Source organism: Typopeltis vanoorti, chromosome 15 (assembly GCF_054136105.1).
Source record: "Typopeltis vanoorti isolate ZY-2024b chromosome 15, IOZ_Tvanoo_1.0, whole genome shotgun sequence".
In the NCBI taxonomy this organism is placed as follows: Eukaryota; Metazoa; Arthropoda; class Arachnida; order Uropygi; family Thelyphonidae; genus Typopeltis; species Typopeltis vanoorti.
Window position 1 is genome coordinate 39,836,024 of NC_143563.1, and position 5,806 is coordinate 39,841,829.

Sequence of the window (5,806 nt, forward strand, 5' to 3'; positions counted from 1 at the left end):
GAATATGAGTCTGAAATGGTTTTAAATGCTGCGACAAGTTCAAACATGTTTGAAAATCAGGCGCTCCTCACTTTGTGTGAGGATAGTGCTATTAGGGCCTTGATTCAGCCTCCTGCAATTGTCGACACCTCCGAACGAGAGTGAAGTATGGAAGTATATATTCTAGGAAACATGCAGTCACAAGCAAGGTCAATGCAATGCAATGTGGCCTGGCACACCTTTAGTGTGCGCTATCGCATTTTTGCGATGCGATACAGCCTGCTTTAACAATGGTGTGCGCTTAGCTTTACAATGCATACGAGACCAATGATGCTCGACTCTAACCAAGGCGTTCTGTTAAAATTTCAGGATTTGTGAAGTGTTCTGTCATAGGAAAATGCTGGGCTAGGCAATCATATCAACTACACTAGGCTACCATAAAGTAATCATATACAGTACAGTACTGTAAATGTATCTTCTCTTCTAAAATGTTAAGAAAATGTTATGATTTTCTTAACATTTTCTATTCTCTAGTTTACTTATTGTAAGAATACATTATATAATATATATAACATACAAAATATGTGTTAATCAACTGTTTATATTATTGGTAAGGCTTCTTGTTAACAGTCGGTTAGCAGTCAAGTTTTTGGGGAGTCAAAAGTTATATGGAGTGGAGAGTTGGCACCCCTAACCCCCCTCCATTGTTTTTTTTTTCATCTTTAATTCAATTCATAACCAAAGGTAAAAACTTTCAATAAATTAATATAAATTTTCCTGTCATCGGTTTATGAATAATTCTATGTGAGGGCATTCTAGCAATTGTAATATGTAAAATAGCAACTCAAATGTGAAATGTCTTCATGACTGTATGCATTGAACTGCATATAAAATGCAGATGACTTCAGCTGAATTACATGCATTATGGTGAGAGTCATTACCCAGACTGCCCTATGGTACTACAACTACTGCTCCAGAAATACACTTGTCACAGGCAAGTTATCAGACACAAGTGGCAAGTGAATTTTCAGCCTCATTCTAACTGCATTCAAAATATGATTTTTTCCTGCATGATTTTTCATTTTAAGACATCTCTTTCAGTTTCAAGTTATTTCATCATGGATGGCTGTTAATGAATTTATTAAAGAAGTTTCATTTCTAGAGTTGGAAATAAAACTTCGAAATCTTTGAAGTCTTTAATTTGAACACTACAGTGTTCTCTTTTAAAGAATCACAAAAGCAATTTTAATCCAGTTTTCTCTAATAATCATGATGTAAACCAATCATTTTCACTTTATTCCACCTTTTTATCTCCTTCAAGTTCAGAACTTTATTTTTCTTTCTAAATGAAAGACTTTTTTTTTTTTTTTTTCTAGTAATTAAAAACTCAAGCCCATCTTCCCCCACACAACAGTTCTATCACCATTGTTAAAACCAGGGCCGGATGGATGTTTTACAGGGTCTCAGGAAAAAGTTATTAGTGGACCCCAAAATATTTACAAAAAATAATTTTTATCGAAAAATCATATAATTTTATTTTATTATTATGTAACACTTCCAGGGGGGGGTCCAAAGACTCACTGAGGGAGGGAACCTACTCTACTTCCGCAAATCAGTCCACCAACTAATGAGCTGCAATTACACCATCTATCACCCACCACTACGAGTATTTTCACAGACAATCACCAACATCCATGCCCACAGTGGGATTCGAACCCGCAGCCTTTTGGCTGGAGAGCAGATGCGCTAACCACTCAGTCAACCAGGCTGGTGTACACACAGAATCACAGAAAACAAAACAAAACAAAAAAAATTATATTATATTTAATTATTGCTTATTTCCTATTGCTTTTATCAAAAATAATTAAACACATATATCATACTGGTTTTACACTGTCGTCTGCACATAACACCGTGCCCATGCACAGTTCCTTTGGATTGCATACACTACACTGCCTCATTCGAGCACTGCCATGCTACGATTGTATATAATTGTACAATAGCCGACCAATACAGTTACCAGAAAGTGGTTATTATTTGTAAACAGAATGCTATTTTTTATAATTAACTGATGTGAACATAAACTTGTTGAGACTTGTTTTATCAGGTATTTGCAACAGCGCTACACGATATTTACGTGTGGTGTTATATCAGTTTGAAATTACCCTTTGTCTTTTTATGTACATTTTCCAAGAACTATTTGAATGCCCCTCGTATTGCTGGCACCTTTTATCACTGCCGGTACCAGCAATGATAAAAGACCAAAGAATCAATATAAATTTAATTAAACTATTTCCCATATCAGTACATCTCTGAAACATCAAAAATTCTATTATCAAATTTTCTTAGAAATTTGAAAGTAAAGGCCTCGGTCTGAGGCCCAAAAAACCGACATCTGAACCAGCCCTGGTTATGTTATAACATAACTTTAAACTTTTCTTTCTATATTGAAAGAATTAAATATTTGCTTTTGCATTCCAAAAATCCTTCATTCCTCTCATAGCAACATTATAATGTTCTTTTCACTCCCTGCATGCTCCACTATGCATCAAGCTTCCAGTTTTATTTCAGCCACTAAGTGAGAAAAACAAGCTGCTGTTACGTATTACAGTAACTACTTTATTTGAAAACCTGTAAGTTTTTCATATCATGAATACATTTAAATTAAATCATAGTTATCATTTCCAGTAAATAAATTTTTAATCAAATCAATACATTGCATTCAGTTCAATATTAAACCTTACATGCATATACAGTATGCATGACATATATATATATATATAATAGATAAACTATCATTAAAAAAATAATAAAATCTGCTTTTCTCACAATAGAATTTCTTTAACAAAATAAACCAGTAATTGTAAACACAAAAATTAAAGAATGATGGTACATTGCACCTTTTGATTGGAAAGAATGGAATTTGCTTCTCATTGTGATGAGAATTGTGATGAATCTCAACATTGTGATGAGATTCTTCATATGGGCCTTTTTAGGTTGAAGGTGAGTTGGCCAATCTCATATGGAGTAGCAGGGTTTTTTTATCCCACACAGGCAAAATGGCCAGGAGGACACACATAATTTACAGATAATACATATATTAGTTCATAAGGCATATTCCGGTAATTGGACCACATTTTTTTTTATTAAGCTAAAAGCACAATAAAGAAATAAAACACGACAAGTTTCGTAAGTCGCTTCACTTACATCTTCAGGGGTAAAAGGTCACTGCAAGTTAAAACAACAAAACAGAAATTAATAGTTCATATTATACAGTTGTAGCCTTCTGACTGTTTATAAAATTAAAAAATCAGAATGCAGATTCAAGGCAGTGCTAAGTTTAAACAATGCTGGATGATGCAACGTTCTGTTGTTCACGATCATAATGTCTGACTGAGGTATATTTTTTAATCAAAGCTGACCAAACTTGGTGTAGAAAAGCCTTGGTTTTTGCATTGTGTTGGAATTCTAAGCATGTTTGCAGCTTCTTTAAATTTCCTTATGTAATAGTTTTTTTCTATATAAGACGTTTGTTTTCTGCCAGAGTACATTGTGGCTGGTGGAAGTGGTATGGAAAGCTAGACCTGATTTTTGTTCTCTTCTGTTTTATACATCCTTTTGGTGTTCGTTCATGCGTATTTCCCCAGATCTTCCTGTCTGTCCTACGTAGAAGATGCTGCAAGAACAATAAATTTTATAAACACCTGTTTTTTTTAAAAGGATGATGTGGAGGTTTCAGGGGATATAGAAATCTTGAAATTTTTTCCAGTGGCAGAAAGGCTACTTGGATGTTATGTTTGTTTAGTAATTTAGCCATCTTGTCTGTAACATTCTTGATATATGGAAGCGTGATGGCATTTTTGAAATCTTGTTTCTGTGGGATGCTTGTAGGAGGTGTGTGGAGGATTTTTTTTGATAGTCTTAGGTTCATAACTATTTTTTTTGAGAATCTGTGTTAAATATTCCAATTCTTCATTTCTCTGTGCTGGAAATAAAAACCTCTGTCCCTCAGGGTTTTTATTAGACCTATTTTTTGCAAAGGGTGGTAGTGTGAGGCCGCATTAAGAAATCTTCCTGTGTTGGTGGGTTTTCTATATATTGAGAAAGAAAGTTTATTATCTTTTTCATTGACTTCTAATAGGATGTCAAGAAAAGGAAGTTTTCTAAGTTCTTGTTCTAAAGTAAATTTTATATTCTTATGTAAATTATTCAGGTAATTTTTGAAATCAATAAGTTCATCTGTTGTTCCTGGCCAAATGATGAAAATGTCATCTACATAGCATAGCCAAATTTTTGGTTTTTTATGATAATTGATTAAAGCATTATTTTCAAAATGTTCCATAAATAGGTTAGCTAAAGCTGGAGAGAGGGAAGAGCCCATAGCCAATCCTTCTTTTTGTTCCCAAAATTTGTCTTGATACATGAAAAAAGTATTATTTATACAATGTTTATAAAGATCTATGATATCCAGAGGAAAGAGGTCTTCAAGGAGATTCACAGTTTCGCTTCTTGGAACATTTATAAATAAATGTTCCAAGAAACAAAAAAAAATATAAAATAAAATAAATAAAAATAAAACGAAAGTAAATTATAAAGTTTAATTTATAAATATTAAATTGATAACGTCCAAACTTGCTAAGATGTCTGAAGGTCCAATGTAAATATCTTTTACCTTCTCAATAAAATGTGTACTGTTCTTGATGAAAGAAGATGTTTTTCCTGTGTGAGGTAAAATCAGTTAGTGAGATGTTTTGCTAAATTAGAGGTCAGAGAGTCTCTTCCATCCTCTATCGGTCTTAAGGGAATACCTATCTTATGTATTTTTGGTACACCATAAATTCTTGGAACTAATGGGTGTTTTGATTGTAGAGTTCTTTTAAGTTCTTCAGTCAAATTAGGCATCTTTTTAATTAGATCATTGGTTTTATTGTTATCTGGCCATGTGGGATCTCTGTCTAAAGGTCTATAGGTATTAGAATCTTCAAGAAGAGTTTTCATTTTATTGTTATAATCTTCAGAGTTCAAAACTACTGTTGCATTCCCTTTATCTGTTAGACGACATTTTCATCATTTGGCCAGGAACAACAGATGAACTTATTGCTTTCAAAAATTACCTGAATAATTTACATAAGAATATAAAATTTACTTTAGAACAAGAAGAACTTAGAAAACTTCCTTTTCTTGATATCCTATTAGAAGTCAATGAAAAAGATAATAAACTTTCTTTCTCTTTATATAGAAAACCCACCAAAACAGGAAGATTTCTTAATGCAGCCTCACACTACCACCCTTTGCAAAAAATAGGTCTAATAAAAACCATGAGGGACAGAGCTTATAATATTTCCAACACAGATCCTCAAAAAAGATTTCAAAAATCGTTACAGACAAGATGTCTAAATTACTAAACAAACATAACATCAAAGTAGCCTTTCTGCCACTGGAAAAAATTTCAAGATTTCCATATCCTACTGAAACCTCCACATCATCCTTTAAAAAAAACAGGTGTTTATAAAATTTATTGTTCTTGTGGCATCTGCTACGTAGGACAGACAGAAGATCTGGGGAAATAAGCATGAACGAACACCAAAAGGATGTATAAAACAGAAGAGAACAAAAATCAGGTCTAGCTTTCCATACCACTTCCACCAGCCACAATGTACTCTGGCAGAAAACAAACATGTCTTATATAGAAAAAAACTATTACATAAGGAAATTTAAAGAAACTGCAAACATGCTTAGAATTCCAACACAATGCAATAAAAACCAAGGCTTAATTCTACACCAAGTTTGGTCAGCTTTGATAAAAAATATACCTCAGTCAGACCTC